The 15657-nt window shown below is 41.3% G+C and overlaps 1 long non-coding RNA gene across 1 annotated transcript in view; it reads left to right on the forward strand.

Annotated features, from left to right (window-relative positions):
- The first annotated feature begins 557 nt into the window (after window positions 1-557).
- The window catches only part of LOC139331744 (uncharacterized), a 116794-nt gene continuing 101694 nt past the window's right edge, over window positions 558-15657 (forward strand). Inside the window, exon 1 of the long non-coding RNA XR_011602193.1 lies at window positions 558-580. This is a non-coding gene — a long non-coding RNA (uncharacterized lncRNA). The remainder of the gene's footprint in view (window positions 581-15657) is intronic.

Here is a 15657-nt window from a genome sequence, read left to right on the forward strand (position 1 = left end):
ACTTTGTATTTACCTAAACAAAGACCTGAGCGTCCTTTTCAAAGAATACCTGGTAATGTTAATCGTTACTGCAGCTTGCACAATTTTTACATTGGAAGAAGCATGTTTTATTAAAAAAGGCATCAGTGTATATCTTGATTCACTGGTATAGCCCAAATGCAGTTTATGCCTCCCTTTTCAAGTTATATTTGAAACCAAGACTGTGGCAATAAATATCACACCACTATGAAATAGGTTTTTAGCAGTGCCAAAGGAGGTTCAACAAACTCTGAGTCTAATCCTGAACCCTGAGTTGATCTAGCCTGAGACAGGAAACTCCAAGTTTCTGGTTTCAGAACAGATGATTTGAGTTAGTTCAATCAACTCAGAGTAGGTTAACTCAGAGTTAAGCGCGTGCACCACAACTATAAAAAGCCAACATCAATGGAGCCCCGTTGATGGCCTATATATCTTTTTTAAGCCTATTCATAAAAATATTTATTTCCCTTTCATGTCTTTTTTTTTTTCTTTTGTCCCAATAGAATCTGATGGTGCTATCTGCCTGGTGGAGCCCTCTCACGCCACAACAGACCTTGTAACTGTAAGTAGGCAATACTCCAAAGGTTTTGCCAAATGGTAGTTTAAGTATACTGAAACATATCACTCATCTAGGATGAAAAGCACACGTAAAACTGTGCCTGCTGCCTTTACAGAGGGGGATCCAGAAAGGCCTATAGAGGTAACATCTTGATATGTTACTGATAGTTTACAATTTATAAAATTCACCTGCTGAAAAAAATCCAAAAAACCAACAAAGAAATGCAATACTTGGAGCGCCAGTTTAGGTCAGATCTAGAAATTGAAATACTGGAGCACAAATTAGAGGTGGGTGCATGGTCACAGGTGAATTATGTTAATTATGTTAACTATTGGAACATTAACTAATCTAGCTCTTGTATTTGTAGGAAATAAAGAAGACCAAATCAAGTGTGTATTGTGTCTTTATTTGACTGCTGTGGTGATGGTGATGGTGATAATGGTGACTCAATCTCTGAAGTGACTATGGTATATGGTGTCTCTGACTGCTCTGCCGTCCTGCATAGCTGGCAGGTGGATGGGGTCATCATCAGGGTCTTCAATTTGTAGTGCAGATTGTTGCTCTCCTTTAATAGTGGCAATATTATGAACACATGAACACATGCCACAATGATATCACAGGCCCTCTCAGGGGTCACCCTGAGGTGACGTAGGCACTGGAAACGGGCTTTCAGCAGGCCTATGGTCATCTCCACCCGGGCTCTCGTCCTGCAGTGAGCCCGGTTGAAGTTCTGTTGGGGGCCTGGTTCAGGGTCAGGGTAAAGAGGTCAGCAGCCTGGGTTGGCCTGGATAACCTCTGTCACCCAGCAGAAGGCCATCAAACTCTCCTGTAATGTGTAAAATGTGCAAATCTTTAGGCTGCTTACCATGTTGCAGTCTGTTGCTCAGGTTAGACTCGCGATAAATCCTTGATTCATGAACAGACCCAGGCCACTTGGCCTCCACATTGGAAATTAGGTATGCAGCATCACATGTGATCTTGACAGTGCAGAGAATGACAGATGTTGAACTATGATGCAGTCTTTAACATTTTGAAACAGTAGTCAATCTACATGTACCTGCACATTTATGCTGTGAATGGACTTCCTATTCACATAATCTGCTTCATTATGCGAGGGAGCCGTGATGGGGATGTGTGTGCCATCTATGCAGCCAATCACACTGGGGAATCATAAAAGAAATTAAAATTACTAATCCCAGTCTGAGGTTGCAGCACAATGTCATTAACGGAATATAATTTAAAATTCATTTGGATCTCTACATCATTCACCTGCAATCCTGTGCAACTCCTCCTTGATGACTCTGACAGGTTTATGTCCAGGGAAAACCACAAAGATGGGTAATAGCCGTTTTAGGGCAAGGCACACTTTTCTGACCACCCTGTGTACAGTTGCCTTACTCAAGTGTTCTGCATCTACGACATTATACAAAAAACTCCCATTTGCAAAGAAACGCAGCGCAACACACAATATCTGCTGGGATGTGAGAAAATGACTACGGCTGATAATGTTGCAAATGTAAGGACGGATTAGGTTATGTATGTAGATGATGGACTGTGACGTGAAACGGTACCGTTCAAAAAGATAATGCGCGGTCAGATAACCATCTCCCGACGAATATTTAATTCCCTGCGCAGTAATGCTGCACCTTCATCCACGGGATCGTTGTCAAAAGGACATGCCATGTTAGTGGGAAAAAGTGGACTTCTAATATAGGCCTACTGACGGCAAACGGCAGAACTATGTTATGCCAAAACTCGCCTGCTGACTGAATGAATGAGGAAATCAAAAAACATGTGTGGCTGACAGAGGGCGGAAACAGAGAGAAACTCGAGGTTCATTGAGAAAAACCTAGTCCCGACCAGGTTAGGTTCATAGAGACTGTTACTATGGTAACTGAGCGAGATCTTAAGTTACCTCTATCTGTGAAACAGGCTAGAGTTACCCCTCTTTCTCTGGTTTGAGTTACCTCCCTTTGTGAAACGGAAAACTCAGAGTTTCCTTCATTTCAGGCAACTCAGAGTTTTCACTAAACCTGAGGCCTGTACCATAAAGCTTGATTAACCCAGCCGGGCTTCCTCTTACTTATCGGGCTTCACTTAACGAGACATCCGCCCTCCGGATTTTCGGTACCATAAAGCCGGCTATCAACTCACTAATTCAATTCAGGCTTGTCCAATCTAGATCTGTGCGTGCTCACATAAAAAGGGCGGAGTTTGCTGCATGCGACCAATCACAAACATGGAAAAATCAGCCCGAGCCGCATATTTCACTACGGAGGAGCAAACAATAATAATTAATAAATACGAGGAATACAAATCAATAATCCAGGCAAAAAGCAACACAGTTGCAGCTGCCAAACGGCGCAAGGATTGCTGGCAAAAAATTGCCGACTGTGTCAATGCGTAAGTTAGTCCCATTATAATATTACTTCCCCACTATGACTGCACTTGTATATCTGACTACAGTAACATTTGTGTGTTCCATAAATGTATGTGTGTATGAAATTTTTCGCTATGGAATGTGATTGTAGCCTTATTTCAGATGCAACCCGAGTGGAGCAAAGAGAACATGGGAGCAAATCAAACATATGTATAAAAATATACTTCAAAGTGGTCAGTACGCTTACTATATCTTATACATGTAGCATATGTACATGTAGACCTACATGTTGGAGGCTATATACAATACAATATACAACGGCAAACATCCCAGGGCTTAGTCTACATTATGCAAATTACACATCAACCTTGCTTACCTGCGATGTCATAAAAGCCCTCTTTGATGCATTGCGTGGGCAGGTGGCCGGGAAACACCACGAATGCATCGACAAGCTCAGTCAGGACCCCCGCGACTTTATGAATAGCTCTACATACTGTGTTTTTCCCGAGGTTTTCGGCATCGCCAACAGAATACATAAAAGTACCTATGAATGAATGAATCAATCCATGATTTACTTAAACAAATAATTGATTAATGGTATTTTATCTGTGGCTTGCTTGTAACCCATCCAACGAGGGATTTAAAGACATCATAATAATTACAAACATCACTAAGAAATATATTACCTGTGGCAAAAAACCTCAGTGCAATGCACACTGTCTGCGGGACTGTCAGCGCGTGGTTGCGGTGCGTTACATTACTGATGTAAGGCTCCAGCAGCTGACAGATGTATTGTAACCCCTCTCCCGAAAACCTGTACCTTTTGTACAGTGATTGTTCAGACAATTCGAACGGATTACAGCGATCTCTAAATATTCTCTCGCGCCTGAGTGCTCTTCGCACAAGCTGTGCACCAAGATCCACCGGGTTCTCATCAAACGGACAGGCCATTTTCCAAGAGAACTGATTGGTCAGTAGGTGGGGCTTTTATACCTGCTGAGCTCTTATCCTGAACTTATCCTGCTCCAGAGCAGGTTAGGTGTTCAGCATAGGTTACCACGGCAACGTAGCCCGATAGAGAGTAAGCCACCTTTATGGTACCGAAAAGCCAGGGTTAAGCCTGAAGTTATCTCGCTAAACCGTAATCCAGCTTTATGGTACAGGCCTCTGGTTTGTGAAACGGGCCCAAAGACACACTGGGGAGGAAACAATGAGGCACAGGTGAAAACAATGGACATACACAGGGAGTCAAGACACCTAACATGAAACACAAACCGGAAGTGAGGGAATCCCACAAAAATAAAACAGGAAGTGACACGACAAACAACAGTCCTGACAATGACCTGCAATGCAAAAGTTACTCTTTAGAATTCAGTAATCTGTTTGTAATTTTATTGTTTTCAGAGATTTTGTCTTGTTTTCTCTTTAAAGGATTCAGAAGGCACAACAGTTCAGAGGGAGCTTGCACAGGTTACCCTTGGCATCTACAGCTTTAATGCTGAAGGAGGTGATGCCACCACTCCTACACCAGATGTTGGCATTGGGATCAAAGGTGTTGAAGTGCTCCGGGACTTGGGAGATATTGCCACTACATGTGCACTCTTAATGAGTCTAATATATGCATTGAACCTCAGTTAGCCTCATGAACTGAAATCCTTCTTCAAAGTGCTTCAGAAGATCTTCCTGCAACTGGATGCTGGCAGACTTTCAACCAAGGTACAGATGCTCAAGAACAAACTATGCAGAAACAGTAAACCCCATTGTGCACTTCAGACCTTTTGGATTTTCACATGAAAGCCTGGTTTACACTTAAATATGTGTGCAAAATAATTTCCAAAAGTGACTTGTCAGTGATGATTTGAATAAAACAAAAACAACAGGAAAACTGAAAAATCACAACTCGAACATTTGAAGTCAAATGTCTGTGATTGTTTGGATGCTGAATTTTAAGTGGAAGAGGTAAAAGTATAGTTTGGACATAACCTGAAAATAAGTGTTTTAAGAGCTTGTTTGAAGAGCAAAAATGCAGGTGGTGACAACCCTTTGGAGTGTTGTTGATATCTCAGTGCTGTGTATTGGTTTGTTGATATCTTTACAACTTGTTCGACCATGGTCAACTCAGAGGCTGTTTGTTTTTAATGCTGCATCAAAAGCCAGTTTAACTGTTTGACCATTCTGCGTGATGTTGTGAGTTGAAAGCAAGCTCTATTAGATGCTTTTTACTCTAATGTGGTGGCAATATATGGTTAACTATATTCTTGTTACTATTATTTGGTGCAAAGAAAGGTTTATGTTTGACACTTGACGACCAAGTGGCACCAAAGTGTGCACTTAATATCTGATGTGTTCATACATAAAAAAGCAACAGAAAAAACAGATTCACTCATGTGGAACCTGTTGACCAATTTGGATTTAGTCAACAAAATTAGAAAAAATTAACTTGAATCAAACCTTAATATTTCAATTAACTGAGCTTAAATTTCTTCGCCTTATTAAAGTCATTTTTTACTAAAATGATTTTTTGTTGCCTAAATTAACTCCTTATGATGCTGCCCACTTCTGGTAAAATCACCTATATCCTCAGTTTAACAGATCATGTGATTCTACACCTTTTGTATAATGGCCTATGTCAAGAGTGGGCCATCTGTGACCAGCCACGAGAAAACCAGCAAGTCTCCCGGGGGGGCATTTTGAGTTATTTACAGATTCTGAAAGTGTAGTTTTTAAGTTTTCCAATGAAAATATTTGAGGAAGATGTGGCCATTTGAATGTAGGCACTCCTCAAACTAGTTTTTTGAGAAATACAGCCTGAAAGATTCTCACCTATCAGGGGAGCCAGGTAACACAGTACTGCTCATTGCATCTCATTTACATAAGTCCAACCCCCTAACCATTGTTCAAACTATTGTAGTAGTTTGAACAACGGTTATCAAATGGAAATGAAATTCTTTTGTTACAAAATGTTAGGGCTATACAGCCGCCAAGTATTAGGACCCAGAGATGCAGAACCAGAGGCAGGGATTGTGTAAAAACAAATAATAAATTTATTAACAAAACGGAGAACAGAAAACACGCTCAACGAGCGGAATGATTAACAAACAAAAGGCGCACTCAAACGGAGTGGAGGACGAAGAAAACAAAAGACGCACTCAAACGGAGTGGATGAACTAAGGGAGCACCAACGAAGCGGGTATGGCACGAGGCACGCGTGGAAGCGGCAGACAGGCAGGACCAACAACCAGAACTTGACATGGGGATGAGGAATAATCCAGCAAAGGAGAGGAGCAGGTCCATGCCTTAAATACTCTCCCTGATGAGGGAGAGTGACTGCAGGTGAGTAGCAGTGGGAGGAGCTGGCAGCAGGTGAGGGGCTGCCCAGCCATGGATCCAGGGGTAGACAGACAGACACACACACAGGGGGTGCTTTTCATTACATTTAATTGTGCTTCCTCGTCTCCTCTCTCCTTCGTCGACCCGGAAGTCGTTTCCCCTCTGCCATGATGAAGGATCTTCCAATTGCTTAAATGCACCTGAAGGAGACGAGGAGCGAGGAGAGAGGAGGCTTCTAAAGGAGATCAGAGTGAGGATACACCGGTGTAGCTTACGCGGAAGTCTTTTATTATTTAAGGGGCGTGTCGTATGTGGTACACGTTTGAATCATGGCGGGAGCAGATCTTCAGAAATGTAATCCTGATTCTTGTTTCAACTGTGTCCTTTTAACAATTGTATCTGTCACCAAGAAATTAATGAAAATTCTTGGTATATATTTACGTTTTTTTTTTAAAGCAAGGCTACAAGGCTGTTGGTTTAATCTACCACACACCCGTCCTCTGTTATGCCTCTAACGGCATATAATTGAAACCTCATCAATAGCAATCAGGAGTAGAACAGTCTGACTGCAGATCTGACCATAATATCACGTTTTACAGCTTTTACAGCTGTGCAAACATCATCAGTAATTGACGTCGCTTCGGACTGACGAGGATTTTTCATTTCGGAGTTTCGTTTCCTCCGTCCTCACGTCCCTTCCTCGCATCCCTCTTTCATGTCCTCGCTGGGCGGAGCTAAGACGCGAGGAGAGGAAGCGAGTGGAGGAGACGAGGAGACCAATTTATGTAATGAAAAGCACCCAGGGAAAAAGGGAAAGGAGACACACAGGGAGAGACAGGAAGCTGGGATCGTAACACAAAAAGCCCCTGAATAAAAATGAAAAACAAGAAAGGTAATATATTTAAGAGTTAGAAGGAGCAAATGTAGATACTTATTTATAAAATAAAATAAAATAAAATAAATTCTGTCACTCTGTGGTGCTGTGGGATGGATCAGTCTGTTGGTCAACTTCACTGTCAATGCTGCTATATGTACAGGACATTAACAGAGGCTGGCACTTGATGATCATAGACTCCATGAGGGGTGAACAGTGTCTACAAATCACCACAGCGTCTTGACACCAAGCATCCCTGATGCAAACACAGACCCTGCCGCCACGGTGTTAGCCGTAACATGTTAGCCGGTCCAGCTGGCAGAGTCTGGTATGCTGTTATTGAGCCATGTTTCCATAAAAACGAAAACACAGCACTCTCTCACGGTCTGCTGGGTTATTCTCAGAAGGTGTATATAGTTGTCAAAGGAGCGTACATTGGCGAGTCCAATAGATGGTATAGCTGGCTTGTGTGGATTCGCTGCTAGCTTAGCCCGGATACCGCTGCGCTTTCCCCGCTTCCACCTCCTCTTGCACCGCCGTAGTGGGGGTCGGTGTCGAAACGGGCCGCCAGAGTAGGCCGAGGTCGAGTAACTCAGTTTAATTTAGCGTGTGTCGGGTTTAATTTGCAGATTGCTGTGTTGCCAATGTCAAAAAGAGTCCCACGACTGTATGTGCACATTGGGACAAACAAGCGTGACGAAAACATAAAATCACTCGAACACATTGACGAAGACAAACATGTAGACACCACATTATTGGGACAGAGAGGAGCCGCTGCATCTGCATGTGCTGCCACCACTACTAGTACTTGTCATCGTCTTCATCTTCAGCTAAGGTCAACTGTAGATTAGGGATGTTCTCCAGTGTAATGCAGTGGCTCTCGTCAACATTTGAAATCATATAAACAATGATCAACTTTTGACTGCTGTCTTTAATAACCACAGCAAAGAGCTCGGCCTGGACCAGCTCTATATAAGAGCCCTGAGACAACTTTTGTTATGATTTGGTGCTGTACAAATAAAATTGAATTGAAATTGAATAACAATACTTGTCGATTTCTTCAGTTTCATCATCTAGTTTGGGTTCAGAATCAGAAGTGAGATCACTGTCAGCATAACCAGAAGCTGCATAAGTAGCCATGTGGTTCCCTTTTAATGTGCAGCTGATTGGCCAAAAAAAGAACAGAAGCACGTGAATAGCCAAAGAAAGCCAGTATGCTAATTTACTGTTGAATCACCACACCCCCAACTCTAAAACAACCCAAATTCAAATACAAAGTTTATGGTTTTAAGGCTCCCAATACTGTTATTTGAAACATGGAGTGGCTTCTTCATGATTTCAACTTACATAATACTGCAAAAAAACGAAAATCACAATTTAAAAAAAAAAAAAAAATCGATTTTTCTTTGTTCACATAATTTGTGCCAGGCTGACTTGTTGCTGGTTTTCTCATGGCTGGTCACATTTTATTTTGCCTAAGTCAAAAGACAATGTGACTTAGGCAATTGTAAAAGCTTGTCAAGATGGGGGCTGCTTCAAGGACAAGAAAAATCTACCTAGCCACTGAAGTTATTTCCATGATTCAAGGCTTATCCCGTATTGGTAAGTGATGAGGTTTACGGCTAGGCTATAAATATGGCATAGTTATTTAGTCTTTTTAGTCAGCATTTTAGTTAGCAAAATAGCTAGCTAAATGAAGCTACCTAAAGCTTGCTAAATGATGTGCATGGACAAAGCTATTTTGCTCAGCTATTTTAGACCAAGAGTGGAAAGTGGAAATCCAGTTTTTGTCTAATTTTTTTTCCACATTGCAAGATCTAATTAAGAGAGATTTGAATACCATATTACAATCTGACACCTTGAAATAATTTGTATAACTAATTACAAAGAATTTACTTACTCACCTGTTGTGCAGTGTCTCCACAAAATGCAATGAATGTTTTTTTCAGAATGATCACCCATTTGTGACCGTATACCTCAAAGAGTTAAAATGTTTTTCCTCTTTGGTAGGGGATGCACTAAACAATTCCAATAAGGTTTCATCCAATGAAAATGACATTGAGAGCGTTGTTGAAGAAATGACCTTAAACACTCCTGCTGTTGCTGAAGGTGCCAAGCAGACATATCCACACCTTAAAGGTGAAATATTTGATAATGATGATTTCATCAGCGATCCAAACTATACCCCATGCTGTCATGAGTCCTCTGCCCCTGAAAATCGGGATGAGGATGTTGATTTAAACAAAACGGCCAAAAAGAAAAGAAATAAACACCGTAGTCCAGACACATGGAAGCAAAATGAATCCAAGGTGAAATGACTCAAGGGATGTCATACAAGAACAAAGGTGGCAAAGAAATAAGTGCAAAAGCTATGGGTCCTCCCTGCAACGTGAAGTTCTGTCAGCGAGTCTCGACACTGCCAAGCCATTGTAGAACAGCAGCGGCAGTGGATATTACAGAAGATTTGGGCAATGAACACCTGGGATAAACGTCAGTTATAAGTCTCCACTTTGGTCACAAAAATGTCAACATAAAGCAAAAGAAAGTTGCTGAGGGATCCTGACACAGTTCATCATCATCCTACCAACTAAAGCTTCAAGATGGAATAAGTCTCTAAGTGTGCAAGGCACTTTTTTCCTCTACAAATGGTCTCCCTGAAAGCACCATTAGATGCTGAATTTGACAATTTGCCACATTAATAGACATCAGTCAAGAACCCAGCAAAGTAGAGCTAGAAGGACAAGTGAGGAGATGCAAATGCCTCCTCAGCATTATGTTAAGTTAGTGAGTTTGTTATGCTTTATTGTTGACAGAATTGAAGGTGTTAAATTGCTTAAGTCACAGAGGCATGTTCAAAAATTTGCAAAAAAGTCTTTTTTTTTTCTCTCATGTTACTGACAGACATTGTTATTAGTATGTCAATAGTGACCTGTTATGATCTGATCTGTCATAACCTTGTTGAGTAAAAGAATTAAAAAATATCATATATTCAACATATGGCTCAGTTTTTTGTGTTTTCTGAAAAACTTAAAAAAAAATGACTGAGGCGATTATCTTAATAAGGTGACGATTTTCATGGTTGCTGTAACATCACAAGTTTATGTTGAGTGGACAAAATTAAGACATGTTAACTGAAAGTATATTTTTTAAGTGCAAAGAGCATGACTAACTAATATTTCAAATATCTCATTTTGATCAGAAGTGATGGTTGTCTCATTTCATAAATATTGTTAGTGTAACACAAGCCCCTTTAATTAATTTACCTTAACTTTTTTCTTTTAACTAACAAAATAAAATTGCGTGGAACCTGTTGACAATAAAAAAGAATAAAGTCAATGTTTCATTTTTTTGAATGTGAATACCATCTTCTGGAAGTGCTGGATCTTCTGTCTTAAAAAAGTACCTGCATTGCATTTACAAACCAGCTAATACTCACTGTTCTGCTTTCCTTCATATTTCATCTTATGTTTCACAACATCATAACAGATCATAACAACTTCAAAGTGAGCCACTGACTGAATGCAAATACCCAACACATTGAAAATGATTTGTATATCTCTTTTCAACTTCCAAACTCTCAAATATTAGAATGATTACTCTGTTAATCTCACAAAATATGCTTAGAATATATTGACACAGGCATGAAAAATGAATTCAACTCTTTCGGTTTAGCCACAATTTGAGCAAGTAATGAAACTCATGTCTTAGACATTAAATATTATACCTGCAAAGCTTACTTTTCAGTGAAAGCAAAATTGAAAAGTATTTTTCCTTAGCAACACAATTCTTGTTTCCCCAATTTAGTAAATACAATATTTTTTCCAACTGCTCAAACTAAACAAAATTCAGGATGAGCAGTAAGTGATTAAGAACTCCCCATTAGCTGAAATTCCTGTTTTTTTCTTTTTCAATAACATGATAAATATTAGTATGAAACACTTGATATTCACATACCACAGTAAAATGCTCGACTGGGTTTACATTGAAATAACTTTGTTGCCAAAACACAGCAAAGCTAGCAAAAAAGACGTGAGAAGCGTGTGAAGTGCAACTAATTAAGATGAAACTGGCACCTCTGGCGGTCCGAGCATTAACTTAACATTTACGTCAGTAAGTCAACTGTTTATAACTTAATTCATTTCTATTTCAGCACATGGGTTACAATATCATCTCTCATCTAAATGTGTGACTTCAACTTTTTACACCCTAGATAATATGCCCTCGCCCCGTCCTTCTCGGCCCTCCTCCATCCTCAGGTAAAATACTGCGAGAAAAGCTGGAAATATTTTGTCGCTGAAGTCGAGGTAAGAAAAGCCGGGGTAATGAGGAGAACTAGCGCGAGAGGCTAACTGACATGCTAACAGGCATCTGGAGCTGCACAGCTAACAAACCCAGTTAGGCCCGTACAGCTGCAAGCCACCATCAGGTGTCTGTCTGCTGCCCAGGCCTGCTGGACTGTGTGCTGCCTAAAGCCTAAGGGCTCTATTTTCAGCGCAAAGTCAGGTCCGTTGAGCCGATGGGGCGTGGCGGTGCAGACTTTGGTATTTTCGTGAGCTGCGCCACCAGCGCATCTCCTCCTCCTTCTCATTTCAGTCCCACCCAGCGGCGCAACTGGGAAAGAGGGAGGGGACAAGGCGTGGAGTGGGTTTGGCACAGCCAAGTCAAATCTTCACCAATCACAGCAGCTCCTTGCCTCACCTTTAACAACGCTGCTGGCGAGGCGCATGACAAGTTTCCAGGAGACTGACATCACTCATGTCTCCTGACATCCCTTTGTATTACTTTGCACAACCGTTTGTATATACTGTTTAATTTTTCTCAGTATATATATATATATGTATATATTGTTTTATATTGTGTTCTATATTTTGTGGTATATTTTGTTTATATATTTATATTTTCAATATAAATATTTTGTTTTTATATTTGCTTTTTATATATATAGTTCTCTTTCTTTTCTTTCTTCTCTAATTTTATTCTAATTCTATTCTTGTAAGGAGCACTGCAACAAAAACAATTTCCCCCCGGAGATAAATAAAGAATTTCTGATTCTGATTCTGATGTCTAAATATGAGGTCCTTAGATGGTAAATCCTCGGCCTCCTCTTCATCCTCCTCAAAGCAATGATGTAATCCATCGTTGCAGATAACGTTAAGCATTACAATGATAACATTTGTATTTGGAATGAAATGACGTGGGTAATAGCGGACAACGATCATCACTTACGTTTTTTCATGTGTCTGTCTCTCTCTGTCTCTGAGTGCTCTGAGATAGATGCAGTATATATGCTCTGTAGGATGCCACGGCTGTTTCTGTTGGCACAGCGACGTTAACCAATTAGTTCACATCCCTGTGTCACCTGTGTACATTTGGTCAGGGTGAGTGACCATTACGCGTGCCGAACGCGCTTGTATGTGCTGACTCAGACAGTTACATTGAATCGTCGCTGTTGCTAATTATTGATCGCAATGTGCGTTCGATGACTGACCGAGCACTGCTGAAAACACTGTTAAAACCACGCTGCCGTCTTGTTGAAGGTGTGATATATGGCGTCATCACGTTTTAAGTGGATAGCCGTTATTACCTAGCAGCCACCCATCCAGAGGGGTGTCCCCCTGAAAGACTGTAGAGATGCTAGAATTCGCTGGATGAACGAGTCATGTGTTGACCCGGGGAAAGTGGCATGCACATTCGTCACCAGGCAATTTGAGTCACAGATCACCAGACATCCCTGTTTCACCTGTGTACATTCAGTCAGGTTGAGTGATCATTACGCGATGAGATACGGATGAGATACGGATCAAAATATATTAATTTAGGTCTGACTGTATGTGCTGACTCAGATAGTTGCATTGAATTGCGGCTGTTGCTAATAATTGATCGCAGTGAAATGCCAGACACTGTGGAAACCTGCCTGTGAGGTATTGGTGACGTGAGCGCACGCCGGTTTACAAAAATCCACTTGCGCCGCCGGCTCACAGAGTTGACCTGGGATGCTTTTCATTACATAAATTGGTCTCCTCGTCTCCTCCACTCGCTTCCTCTCCTCGCGTCTTAGCTCCGCCCAGCGAGGACATGAAAGAGGGATGCGAGGAAGGGACGTGAGGACGGAGGAAACGAAACTCCGAAATGAAAAATCCTCGCTCCACAGCGTCAGTCCGAAGCGACGTCAATTACTGATGACGTTTGCACAGCTGTAAAAGCTGTAAAACGTGATATTATGGTCAGATCTGCAGTCAGACTGTTCTACTCCTGATTGCTATTGATGAGGTTTCAATTATATGCCGTTAGAGGCACAACAGAGGACGGGTGTGCGGTAGATTAAACCAACAGCCTCGTAGCCTTGCTTTAAAAAAACGTAAATATATACCAAGAATTTTCATTAATTTCTTGGTGACAGATACAATTGTTAAAAGGACACAGTTGAAACAAGAATCAGGGTTACATTTCTGAAGATCTGCTCCCGCCATGATTCAAACGTGTACCACATACGACACGCCCCTTAAATAATAAAAGACTTCCGTGTAGGCTACACCGGTGTATCCTCACTCTGATCTCCTTCAGAAGCCTCCTCTCTCCTCGCTCCTCGTCTCCTTCAGGTGCATTTAAGCAATTGGAAGATCCTTCATCATGGCGGAGGGGAAACGACTTCCGGGTCGACGAAGGAGAGAGGAGACGAGGAGGCACAATTAAATGTAATGAAAAGCACCCCAGGTCTGAGGTGGTGAGCTTTCAGCGCACTTTTACGCCGCCAGCGCCGACCGAAATGGTCGAAAATTCCAATGCGCAGGCTCATTATGCCGACATCTCCCCCCCTACTGCGCCGTGTAGTGTGTACTACCTTAATTTGATGTTGCATTCGTTGATAAAATGTCAGGGCACCACCTTCCTCAGCTAAGAAGGACTGCAGAGATTAACTGCTATAACGCTGATAAATACTAACGAATGAACTAACGGTAAACCAGTCTGATAACCTGAAGTGTAAATTCTGGATACAGGGATCGTAAATATTCAGTTCAAAAGGACACCGTCTAACCAGGACTTAAATCAAAATATCATTTATTAAGCAGAATTGTGGATAATGGGTAATGTACCATGAACAATAAGACAGAAGATGGGAGGTGATATGACAGAACACACAAGAGACTTATGGCAACACAAGGGTAAATAAATTGGCGATAGTGAGAGGCAGTCTAAAAGGAATAATGGGGACGCGAACGCAGAGTTAAGGGAAAGAATGATTAATGGAGAGAATTTGGACGAATTGACCTAATCTTAACCTCACGGACCAACTCTTATTCAAACCCACTTAGCGTGCCTACTTGGTTGCTGGCGTCCCGTTGTGCTCTGCTCCGAACTGGCTCGAAGACGTTCCAGATGTTCGTCCGCGGCTCGATCTACTTGGTGGTCTAGTGGAAGGCCCAGACCTCCAAGATGACAAACTGGTGCGGAACGGGGCGTCTCTGGAACTGGTTCGGTGGTCGGTTACAGATGATGGACTGCTCCGGATGGTTGTGAACCGGACCAAGGATCAACAGCTGGCCGCAGGGTTTGGTTCGGTTGAGTCCGTGACGGATTATTTTAGACTGATAGTACAAATTAAGAGTCTCTTCGATGGCCGGTCGAAGAAGGCTACAAAATTAGTATTACTTGCCTAAATTCACTAATGAAAACAAAACAAAACGTTGGGCTAAAGAGGAAGTTAACTTTGAAGTTTACGGCAAATTATAAGAATACGTCTTCTGAAAATTATTTACGCTACTCGGAATGGCTTGGAGTAGCTCGAAGACGAAAACTTAAGGAGCAAAACGACTGTGCAAAACTTAAGACAAAAGCAAAGAAAATAACTCAGCTGAGAGTAACTAGACGTGAAAAGAAAAACTTAACTAACAAAACTTAGACGGAACAAAAAAAAAACAAAAACTAAAACTCTACTAAAAGGCTACTAATCTACTACAAATCTCCTAATCTACTACTGAAACGCGCACTACACGCAGTTTTTAAAGTTCGCTCCGGGGCGTGTCGAAAGGCAGGCCATCGAATCACGGGAGACTCTTTGTGACGCGCGGTGTAATCTCGCCTCATGGAGCTGAACTAATCAAAGAATCATACGAGGGGCTCATCTGCTTCTCACTATGGTCAATCACATATAATTTCAATGACAAATTTCGATGGTATTTCAATATTGTTCACAGCAGGCATTAGATACTTTCTATGGTTGGGTGACAACATTAAATGACAACCATGGTACAATTTTATCCCAACAGGCATAATAACTCACTGAATAACTAATACAAAAATAAAGGTAATAATAAAGAGAGGCAGATTATATTTTTCAGTCAAAAAAAATGATTATCACGATTACGGTTACTTATCGATAAATGTACCAAGTCAAGCATATTCAATCTGACGGTTAGGAAACTCTGGATGGTAGTATAGTTTGTGGTGACAGTTCATACAACTTTTATAAAACCGTTAAAATCACAACTTAGTCAT

This window comes from Chaetodon trifascialis, chromosome 5, assembly GCF_039877785.1.
Source record: "Chaetodon trifascialis isolate fChaTrf1 chromosome 5, fChaTrf1.hap1, whole genome shotgun sequence".
NCBI classification, from domain to species: Eukaryota; Metazoa; Chordata; class Actinopteri; order Chaetodontiformes; family Chaetodontidae; genus Chaetodon; species Chaetodon trifascialis.